Source organism: Chiloscyllium plagiosum, unplaced genomic scaffold (assembly GCF_037043375.1).
Source record: "Chiloscyllium plagiosum isolate Xiang-an unplaced genomic scaffold, Cpla_swu_hap1 HiC_scaffold_1, whole genome shotgun sequence".
In the NCBI taxonomy this organism is placed as follows: domain Eukaryota; kingdom Metazoa; phylum Chordata; class Chondrichthyes; order Orectolobiformes; family Hemiscylliidae; genus Chiloscyllium; species Chiloscyllium plagiosum.
Window position 1 is genome coordinate 95,339,123 of NW_028270139.1, and position 12,419 is coordinate 95,351,541.

Genomic DNA, 12,419 nt, shown 5'->3' on the forward strand with positions numbered 1-12,419 from the left:
AGCCTCCACCACTTCCTCTGGCAGATCATGCCATGCATGCATCACCCCCTGTGTGAAAACATTGCCCCTTAGATCACTTTTATATCTCACCTTAAACCTATGCCTCCCCCTTTCCACCCTGGGGAATTCACCCTATCCATGGATATTCTCCCTTTCAGGGTCCCTCATGATTTTATAGACCTCTATAAGGTCACCCCTCAGCCTCCGATACTCCAGGGAAAACAGCCCTAGCCAATTCAGCCACTCCCTATAGCTCAAATCCTTCAATCCTGGCAACATCCTTGTAAATATTTTCTGAAACCTTTGTAGTTTAACAACATCCTTCTGAGAGGGGGACATCACTATTGCATGCAATATTCAAAAATGGCCTAACCAATGTCCTGTACAGCTGCAACACGATCTCCCAACTCCTACAGGTAGGACAGGTAGGACAGGTGAAGTTCACATTGATGCCCTGGGGTTGAAGCCCAGGGCATCAATGTGGACTTCACCAGTTTCCTCATTTCCCCTCCCTCCACCTTACCTCAGTTCCAACCTTCCAGCTCAGCACCATCCCCATGACCTGTCCTACCTGCTAATCTCCCTTCCCACCTATCCACTCCACCCTCCCTTCTGACCTATCACCTCCATCCCCACCTCCATTCGCCTATTGTACTCTTTACTACCTTCCCTCCATCCCCACCCCGCCCATTTATCTCTCCACTCTGGAGGCTTCCTGCCTCTATTCCTGATGAAGGGCTTTTGCCCGAAACATTGATTTTTCCTGCACCTCGGATGCTGCCTGACCTGCTGTTCTTTTCCAGCACCACTCTGGTCTAAACTCTGGTTTCCAGCATCTGCAGTCCTCACGTTTGCCTAGTAGAATAGGTGGAGGCAAAGCAAATGAACATTATATCTTCAGAATTACCTTTCACTAAATCTCTTCAATTATATATGTATCTCTTTTTTTATTTGTTAGAGGTGGGAGTTACTGACCAGCGTTTATTGCCCATCCCTATTTGTCTTTGAAAAAATGGTGGTGAGCTACCTTCTTGAACTGCTAAGTCCATTTGCTGTGGGTTGACCCACAATGCCATTAGAATGGGAATACCAATATTACATGTAGCTTACATTACATTTATCACTACCTATCTTTCCAAACTTTTGTGTTCACAAGAGCAGTTAACATGGACACACAGCACACAGTCTCTTCAAACTGAGAAGGATGGTATGTCACTTACTTGAAGATTGTTAAATCTGGTTCAGAGCTGTGGATTATTTCTCTGCAGGAAGATCTTTATTCTCTCAGAAATCTTGTAGAGGATAGCATTCTTCATAGACCTTGCTGTATGTCTATTGCTTTATTAAGAGAATATTTCATCTCGTGAATTTCTTTCTTGGAGGAACACTTCCTAATAAACTCAGGTGGTTACCCCATAACATAAACTGGGAACCTTTTATCTTGTGACTGTCATTTCTGAAACACAGTCTTTTTGTTGAAATATGTACTTTCTTCCTTTCAGTATCCTGAATTTCTGGACCAGACTATAGCTTTCTAATTAGAAGAGGTTGCCTATTTTTAACACCATCCTGGACATTTAGAGCAAGCTATTTCTTCTTCTTGACCATATCCTGAATCTGTGAATGTTGATCCAGCTATCATGAATTGTTCTCAGTTTATCTAGATCAAATTATTGAGCAGGTGGGACACCTTCACTCACCTTTTGTTGTTGTTTCTCTGGTAAAATGGATGTTTGCAATGTTGAGTCATATTACTGAAAGATTACTGCTCAGCCAGCACTCTCTGTCTCTGGTAGCAGATCTTCTGTTTTCTGAAGAAGAGCAATATAAGGTTCCTTACTGGGCTCAAATGGGTTGTTCTTTACTTTCTTCTTCTCAGTATTCACTTCTGACCAATTTCACTGACCAATTGCAGATTAGAACCAATTTTCCAGGTTTATGATCTACAATTTTAGGTTTCCCTATGAGGTATGAGACCATCAATCTGTTTTGAGATACCTGATCACTGCATTGTTGACTGACTCTACACCCAGCAATACCGAACTGTGCCCAATCTATCATTGACAATGCATCTTTCTGACATGATGCTGAATAAACTAGACTTCATCATACATTAGTAAGTAGTCCAAGATTGTGAAATGTTGTTGGTGCTCAAAGCATATGTTCTTGACCGAAGATCTAGATTTTTGGTTTGACTATCCTACAACACAAAAAGATAACACAGGTTTGGTTATGCCTTTGTTCTTGTTGAATTTGGTTTACTGGTCCCTGTTTCCTCTCAGGCATGTAATAGTATAGTATGAAGTCTTATGAGCCAGAGAGCACTGATAAAATGTGAATGGCAAAAGACCCAATGCAAAATGAGGAAGAAACTATTTTAAGCAGTGAATAGTTTGGATCTGGAATAGTTTGATTCAGAGTATTGTGGATGCCAATTCAAGCATCCTTCAAAAGATAATTAGAGAATTTTCCAAGACAAAGAAATGCAGGTCTAGGGTTTAAAAATGGGAAGTGGGAGAAGTGAATGCCTGTTACAGAGCGAGAGCAAAGACATGATGAAAAGAATAGCGTCCGTGGTGCAGTCACCATTCTGTGAAACTCAATTCAAATGCTAATTTTCTGAATGGTGGTGAGTTGATTTGGTTAGGAACAAGCTAACCTGAACTTGAGGTGTTGTTGAAGTGATGAAAATTCCAACAGAAAGCTGCGGATTAATATAGAATCTGTTTTCGCTACAGGTTTGGCTCATCTTGTGTTCCTGAATATTTCAAGACACCCAGCTTGTTCGTTTCTCAGTTTTACTGGTTTTGTTTGATTATCATTGAGGGAACAAATCACCAAGATTGCAGAGTCATACCACAGCTCTATTTAAAACATGCTGCAGTCAAGCAGTGTGATTAAACACATGTACCAACAGATTCCAGAACAACTTCTTCCCCGCTGTTGTTAGACTTCTGAATGAACCACTCACATCTTAAATGTAATGTTGATCTCACTCTTTGTGTACCTTCTCTGCAGCTGTAACATTGTATTCTTTGCTCTGTTCTATTGACTTAAAGCACTTCATATGATATGATCTGCCTGTACTGTGCACAAAACAAAACTTTTCACTGTAGCTAGGTATATATGACAATGATAAATCAAATCAAATCAAAGGACATGCACTAAGCAATAATCACTCCTCAAATTTTACTTTTCGACACAGTGAATAACAGGTGAAAGGAATGCACTGCCTGAAGTGTGGTGGGAACAGGGTCAACTGAAGCATTCAAAATATTAGATGGTCAATTAAATAGAAATGATGTGCAAGGTTTTGGGAGAAGGCAGAAAACTGTCAATGTCATAACACTTAAAGAACCAGTGTAAAAAGAATGGGCTGAATGTCCCATTTCTGCACCATTGCGATGATGTCCTTCTGTGAAATTTAACCAACAGAATTGACCCACTAGCACTGAGTGAGCTTTGCATGGTGAGATGTATTGCGATGAATGAAGGGAAATATTTCAAAAGGTTATGTGGGGATATGAAATAGTTGCATTCCATCATAATCTTCAGGTTTCTGAACAGAAAAGCAGATATGCTTATTTTTGTTTCAATGAATAAAACACTAAGAAAGGGAAATGTTTCTCCACTCATATGTGTCATCAGGACATGTCTTGGAAGGAGTGATTCTGCAAATCATTGACTAAGACCATAATCATTTGTCATTGTCAACAAGAACAATTTATTGCATCAAAGCCGGTTCACGAATAACTTTCAGTAAATAACGATCCTTTTTCTCACCCAGAAAAACCACAGACTGGTTCCATCAAGAGCGGCAACAATTTTTTTGTATGAGTCATTAGTCTCAAGGATTACCATTTACAGAAAGCTCTGACATTGAGTCATTTTACTCTCTTTCTAAGTTCTGTTCACTCTGATTGAATGCCACAGCAACATGCTTCCATTCTACTTTATCCAGTCAGCTAACCAATTATTAGACACAATTATTTTTGTTCTTATTTTCATTCCTTTTAAGGTGGCTTATAAAAGTATAGAAGCAATGGAGATAACATTGCAGTCTGGGTTGTAGGGCACCTGTTAGAGAGAAAGATAAGAGTTCAATGAAGAGTGCAAAAGCACATGGCAAGATCAGCATTAAACATGCCTAAAAATGAGGTGTCAGCCTGGTGAAGAACTGGGAGAACTATTTGCATGCCAAACAGTGGAATTAACTCACAGTAGACAAAGTTAATTGATCCTCTCATCAACTGATCAGATCTAAACTCTGAATGTCCTGCCACATCCAGTCATGAATGGTGATGGACAGATAAACAATGAGCAGGAAATGGAGGCTCCAGAAATGTCCCCATTCTCACTGACAGGGCAGACCAGGAGGAGTTCAGTGTGTGAGAAAGGGCTAAATTCTTTGCATTCATCTTAAACCATAAATGCCAATTGAATGATCCATCTTAGCCTTCTCCTGAGGTCCAATGTCTGTGGGCTTGGGTGTATATGTGTGGTCCCTATGGAGCATGCTCTGAGATGTTTATGCCAACTTTCCAAACATAGAAGTCATGTGAAGCAATCTAGTTTTCTTGCTGAGTTTTCCCAATGTCTGGCTTGTTCGTCGGATTTGGTAAGCTGGGAGACTGTATATCAGTTAGGCAGGTTGTGGCATTAACAAGGCACTTAACAAGCAATAATGACTGTGAAGTGATGTCCCTCCACTGTCCAGTGAGAATCTTACCATGCCACTCTGAAAAACTTGAAAGATGGAGTGAGATGTTCTCAATGTTGAAATGCACGACTTAGAGGTGCTGGTGTTGGACTGGGATAGACAAAGTTAAAAATCACACAATGCCAGGTTATAGTCCAATAGGTTTATCTGGAAACACTAGCTTTCGGAGCGCCGCTCCTTCATCAGGTGGTTGTGGAGAATAAGATCATGATCGCAGACTTTATAGCCAAAGGAGTCTAGTGTCATGGAGATGTGATACATTAAACAATTTTAGATCAAGTCTTTCATCTTTTAGAATGGGATATACTGACGTCTGTTCTTTGATATCTAAGTCCCAGAACTTCTTTTAAATTATATTCTCAAGATAGCTCATGATTTGGAGATGCCGATGTTGGACTGGGGTGTACAAAGTTAAAAATCACATAACACCAGGTTATAGTCCAACCAGGTTTAATTGGAAGCACTAGCTTTCGGAGCACCGTTCCTTCATCAGGTGGTTGTGGAGGACACAATTGTAACACACAGAATTTACAGCAAAAATTTACAGTGTGATGTAACTGAAATTATACATTGAAAAATACCTCATATCTCAGGAAGGATATACTGGTCCCAGAGCGTGTTCAGAGGAGGTTCATGAGATTGGTCCCAGGAATGAAAAGCTTAACATATGAGGAATGTTTGTGGACTCTGGGTCTATACTCGATGAAGTTTAGAAGGATGAGGGGGTATCTAATAGAAACAGAGAGAATACTGAATGGCCTGGACAGAGTAGATGTTGGAGGATGTTTCCATTGGTAGGAGACACTAGGTCCTGAGGCACAGACTTAGAGTAAAGGGAAACTTTTAGAACGGAGATAAGGAGAAACTTCTTCAGCCAAAGTGGTGAATCTAAGGAATTCATTGCCACAGAAAGCTGTGGAGGCCAGGTCATTAAGTATGCTTAAGACTGAGATAGATAGATAGGTTCTTGAATATCAGTGGATCAAGGGTTATGGGGAAGAGATGGAATTGAGAAACTTATCAGCTATGATTTAATGGCAGAGCATTCTCGATGGGCTGAATGGCCTAATGTTTGCTCCTATGTCTTATGGTCTTATGGAGAAAGCGAGAGAAAAAAAGCAGAAAGAGAGAGAGTTTGAACATCAGAAGTTGACAATTAGAGAAAAGTTGACTTAAAAGAGCAGGGGCGAAGCTAAAAGGCAAGCTTAGTGAGGGCAGTGATGATGGGCACACCCATCGTAGACAAAGGTTCAATGGGGATCTTGTTTAAGTATATCCAAACATTGCCTAAGTTCAATGAGAAGGATGTAGAACCCTTTTATATTACATTTGAAGAAGTGGCTAAATAAATGAACTGGCTGCTGACCACGTCAGTAAGTTGGTAGGTAGAGCCAGTGAGGTATTTACGCCACTATCAGAGGGGGTGTCTAGGGAGTATGAGGAGATGAAGAAAGTCATTTTAAGTGATTATGATCTTGTACCAGAAGCCTAAAGACAATATTTCTAAAATCTAAGGAGGGATCCTGGTCAAACGTACATTGAATTTGAAAGGATCAAACAAAGTAATTTTGATAAGCGGATACAGGCACTGAAAATACATCAAACAAATGATACTCTTAAAGAGCCGATTATTTTGGAGGAGTTCAAAAATTCACTTGCTGAAGTAATGAGAGCTCATGTGGAAGAACCTGATCACCTGATGAAGGAGCGTCGCTCCGAAAGCTAGTGTGCTTCCAATTAAACCTGTTGGACCATAACCTGGTGTTGTGTGATTTTTAACCATGTAGAAGAGCAGAGAGTTAAAGTGGCAAGGTTAGCAGCAGAAATGGCCAATGATTATGAGCTAGTTCATCAATCAACGTTTGGCTTTTGACATCAATTTCATGGCATTTTATGCGTATGTGAGAAACATGAGAATGACGAGAATGAGGGTAGATCCGATCAAGGACAGTAGTGGGAGACTGTGTATTGAGTCGGAAGAGATAAGTGAGGTCTTGAATGAGTACTTTTCTTCAGTATTTACAAACGAGAGGGACCGTATTGTTGAAGAGGAGAGTGTGAAATGGACTGGTAAGCTAGAGGAGATACTTGTTAGGAAGGAAGATGTGTTGGACATTTTGAATAACTTGAGGATAGACAACTCCCCCGGGCCTGACGGGATGTATCCTAGGATTATGTGGGAAGCAAGAGAGGAAATTGCAGAGCCGTTGGCAATGATCTTTTCGTCTTCACTGTCAACAGGGGTGATACCAGGGGACTGGAGAGTGGCGAATGTTGTGCCCCTGTTCAAAAAAGGGAATAGGGATAACCCCGGGAATTACACGCCAGTTAGTCTTACTTTGGTGGTAGGCAAAGTAATGGAAAGGGTACTGAGGGATAGGATTTATGAGTATCTGGAAAGACACTGCTTGATTAGGGACAGCCAGCATGGATTGTGAAGGGTAGGTCTTGCCTTACAAGTCTTATTGAATTCTTTGAGGAGGTGACCAAGCATGTGGATGAGGGTAGAGCAGTGGATGTAGTATACATGGATTTTAGTAAGGCATTTGGTAAGGTTCCCCATGGTAGGTTTATGTGGAAAGTCAGGAGGCATGGGATAGAGGGAAATTTGGCCAATTGGATAGAAAACTGGCTAACCGGTCGAAGTCAGAGAGTGGTGGTAGATGGTAAATATTCAGCCTGGAGCCCAGTTGCAAGTGGAGTTCCGCAGGGATCAGTTCTGGGTCCTCTGCTGTTTGTAATATTTATTAATGACTTGGAAGAGGGAGTTGAAGGGTGGGTCAGTAAATTTGCAGATGATACGAAGATTGGTGGAGTTGTGGATAGTGTGGAGGGCTGTTGTTGGCTGCAAAGGGACTTAGATATGATGCAGAGCTGGGCTGAGGAGTGGCAGATGGAGTTCAACCCTGCCAAGTGTGAGGTTGTCCATTTTGGAAGGACAAATAAGAATGCGGAATACAGGGTTAACGGTAGGGTTCTTAGTAAGGTGGAGGAGCAGAGGGATCTTGGGGTCTATGTTCATAGATCTTTGAAAGTTGCCACTCAGGTGGATAGAGCTTGTAAGAAGGCCTATGGTGTATTAGCGTTCATTAGCAGAGGGATTGAATTCAAGAGTCATGAAGTGATGTTACAGCTGTACAGGACTTTGGTTAGGCCACATTTGGAGTACTGTGTGCAGTTCTGGTCGCCTCACTTTAGGAAAGATGTGGAAGCTTTGGAGAGGGTGCAGAGAAGATTTACCAGGATGTTGCCTGGAATGGAGGATAGGTCGTACGAGGATAGGTTGAGCGTGCTAGGCCTTTTCTCATTGGAACGGAGAAGGATGAGGGGTGACTTGATAGAGGTGTATAAGATGATCAGGGGAATAGATAGAGTAGACAATCAGAAACTTTTTCCCCGGGTACAACAGAGTGTTACAAGGGGACATAAATTTAAGGTGAAGGGTGGAAGGTGTAGGGGAGATGTCAGGGGTAGGTTCTTTACCCAGAGAGTGGTGGGGGCATGGAATGCGCTGCCTGTGGGAGTGGCAGAGTCAGAATCATTGGCGAACTTTAAGCGGCAATTGGATAGGTACATGGATGGGTGCTTAAGCTAGGAGCTGAAAATGTGTTGCTGGAAAAGCGCAGCAGGTCAGGCAGCATCCAGGGAACAGGAGAATCAACGTTTCGGGCATAAGCCCTTCTTCAGGAATCTCGTCGATTCTCCTGTTCCCTGGATGCTGCCTGACCTGCTGCGCTTTTCCAGCAACACATTTTCAGCTCTGATCTCCAGCATCTGCAGACCTCACTTTCTCCTGCTTAAGCTAGGACAAATGTTCGGCACAACATCGTGGGCCGAAGGGCCAGTTCTGTGCTGTATTGTTCTATGTTCTGTGTTCTAGTTTTTGCCAGGTGTTTCCAGAAAGGATTTTTGACTCAATTTGTAGAAAGGCCAACTAGAGAAGAGGCTATACTGGATTTGGTGCTTGCCAATGAACCATGCCAGGATAGCTCTTTACTCTGGGCTCCAGCTTTGACTCACCTCCCACAAGATGAGAAATGGGCAGATGTTCATCAAGTTGTACTACTGATTGTATCAGGTTGTATTATAGACAGGAGGTGGTGTGGGTAGCACATGAATTACTAGTAGGAGGTCTTTTGAGAATAAGGAAAAGTCGTTAAAATGCAAAAACATTTTTGCATAAGGATATGATTGAATTTTGCTGGATATATCATACATGTCAGATAATTGGTAAACGTCAAGCAAAGATAAAACAAGCACTCTTAATACCTATAACTTAATACCTATAACTGCATTTCAGAAATCTTTTCCAAGAGTCTTAATTGGTTGCATAGGACACTCTACCTAAGAGAAAATGTGGGAATCAGTATTTGCTGACCATAATGGATGTGTCCACTAGATTTCCAGAGGTCATTCCATTATGCAGTATTGTTGCTAAAAGAATTGTGGAAGAGTTACTCAATTTTTTTTACTAGATATGGGCTATCCACAGAGATACAATCAGAACAAGGATCTAATTTTATTTCAAAATTATTCAAAGAAGTTATGGATAGTTTAGCAATAAACAATTTAATACCATTGTATACCATTCAGAATTGTAGAGAACATTTGAACGGTGGTACAAAGCCTTAAAGACCATGTTGACAGCTTATAGTTAAGACTATACAAAGAATTAGGATAAAGGAATTCAGTTCATACTTTTTGCAATTAGGGATGCACCAAATGAATCTACAAAATTCAGTCAATTTTAATTAGTTCTTGTGCATGAAGTGAGGGGTCAACTGAAATTAATTAAGGAGAAATTGGTGAGTCAGAGTTCAGAGACCACATATTTGGACTATGTGTCAAATTTTATGGTAAGATTAAATAGAGCAGGTGAGTTAGCTGGACAGCATTTAAAGCATTCCTGATGAAGGGCTCCTGCTTGAAATTTAGATTTTCCTGCTCCTCGGATGCTGTCTGACCTGCTGTGCTTTTCCAGCACCACTCTAATCTTGACTCTGATCTCCAGCATCTGCAGTCCTCACTTTTGTCTCGCATTTAAAAGTAGCACTGCATGTGATGAAACAGGAAGCAGGCAAGAAATTAAAAAATCACAATTTTGCAAGTGGAGATAAAATATTAATGTTACTTCTAGTAGTAGATAATCTTTTAAAAGCAAGATTTAGTGGACCTAAGCAAATCGAAAGATTATTGAGTGAGGTGAATTATTTGATAATAATGCCAGTCAGAAAGAAATCTCACAAAGTGTGTTATGTGAATATGCTCAAAAAATATTTTGGGAAGGAAAGCCAAAGGACAATGTATTACTTGTTACCATATAGAGTGAAGAATCAAGTTTTGATGATTCTGAACTGGACATTCCTCAAATTAAATTGGACAATGAAACAGTTTTCAAAAATTGGGTTAAATTACTGAGTCACCCTCCAGAGGAACATCAAAATGACTTGAAAGAGTTATTACTATCGCATGAGGAGTTATGTGGAAATAAGCTGGGAAATACTAGCTTATGTAGATATAGGAAATGCTGTTCCAGTTAAGCAACATTTGGATTTAACCCTCTAAAGTTGACACAGGTTCAAACAGAGATTGAATGCATGCTTAAAGACCATATAATCGAAGTGAGTTGCAGCGAACGGAGTTCACCCATAATAATGGTGCCAAAACCACATGGTGCACAACAATTATGTGTGGATTGCAAAGTCAATGCAGTTGCAAAATCTGACTCTTACCCCATGCCACATTTGGAAGACTATATTGAAAGGTGGGACAAGCAACTTAGAAATAGAAATTGGACTTAGAGGATACTTTGAGGACCTTTACCCTGAAGAGTAAAAACAATTTTGGGTTTCTTGACACCGAATGGACTGTGCCAATTTGAAGTCATGCCATTTGGTATGGAAAATGCACCAGCCACATTTCAAAACCTTGCCAATCAAGTCATTTCAGGATTAACCAATTGTGCGATTCTCCTTGATGAGCTAGTGATTTTTAGTCACGTGTGGAAGGAACATTTATTGGATTCTATTGGAATTGTTTGATTGACTTTGGGAGGTGGGCTTGGCAATAAACCTGGCTAAGAGTGAGTTTGCAAAAGCACAAGTCACATTCCTGGACAATGTTATTGGATGTGGACAGATAACTCCATGGGATGTGAAAACAAAGGCTATTGAGGTACATCCAATACCATTGACATTTCCAACACCATTACGCGTAGGGACACTAGCCACCATGTACATGGCAGGTACTCATGTGATTCGGCCAACTCGGTGTATCTCATACACTGGTGGCAAGGATGCCCTGAGGCATGGTACATTGGTGAAACCGAGCAGAGGCTACAGCAAAGGATGAATGGACACTGCACAACAATGAACAGACAGGCATGTTCCCTTCCAGTCGGAGAACACTTCAGCGGAACATTCGACCTCGGACCTTTGGGTGACCATCCTCCAAGGCGGACTTCGGGACAGGCAACAATCCAAGTGGCCGAGCAGAGACTGATAGCCAAGTTTGGTACCCACGGGGATGGCCTCAACTAGGACCTTTGGTTCATGTCACACTACAGATGATCCCACTGCACAACACACTCTCTCTCTCTTTCACTCGCACTGCACACCTACACACATACATACACTCTCTCACTTCCACAGACCCATACACTCACACAGACACAAGCTCTCTCTCATACGCTCACACATGCACACCCATACTTACACCTACACACGCACCATCTCACAGACTTATACCCATTTACACTCACACTCTCACACATACACATGCACACACTCTCTCACTGACATTCATAGCCCCCAACTGACATGCCCACATACACACACAGACATATAAATTTTGGAAGGAATTTGTACTTGCTCAAAAATTGCAAGAATCCATGTAAGATTCTGTAAATCCCCTTTTTTAGAAATAGAATCAGTCTGAACATTGGGGCACAGACTGCCTCACACACGGCATGTCACACCTTCAATGCATTATCTGAGCCGATGTGGCACCTATTGTTAAAGTTCACTTGAGAATGTAACTTCAAAAAAAAAGTTCTGGGATTTGCATATGAAAGAACTGAAACCAGGATGGTCATTCTAAAACATGAGAGACTTACCAAACAATCTCGGTCTTTTTCAAATATAATTTCAGTTACATCTCCCTGTAAACTTTTGCTATAAATTCTGTGTCTTACAATCTTATTCTCCACAACCACCTGATGAAGGAACAGCGCTCCGAAAGCTAGTGCTTCCAAATAAACCTGTTGGACTATAACCTGGTGTTGTGTGATTTTTAACTTTGTACACCCTAGTCCAACACCGGCATCTCCAAATCATCGACGGAGACGGCAGTACTACAATTCCTGTGAGTGAGTGGTTTTGATTAGAAGTTCACACTGAATTTTAGCAGTGTGATTGCTCCAGTGACTGATTTATCAAAGAAGTGTAGAAGAGTTCAGTGGACTGCAAACTGTCAGAAGGCATTTGACAGTCTGAAAGCTGTGTTAACCACTGCACTAGTGCTAGCCACACCTAATTACGCAAAGGCATTCAAGGTGACTATACATGAGTGGTGTGGGTGTTGGTGCTGTACTCTTCCAAGAAGAGAAAAAGAAGATAGAAAGACCTACTGGGTAATTTTCTCCAGAAAATTGAATAATCATCAATGGAAATATTCCATGATTGAAAAGGAAACCTTATGC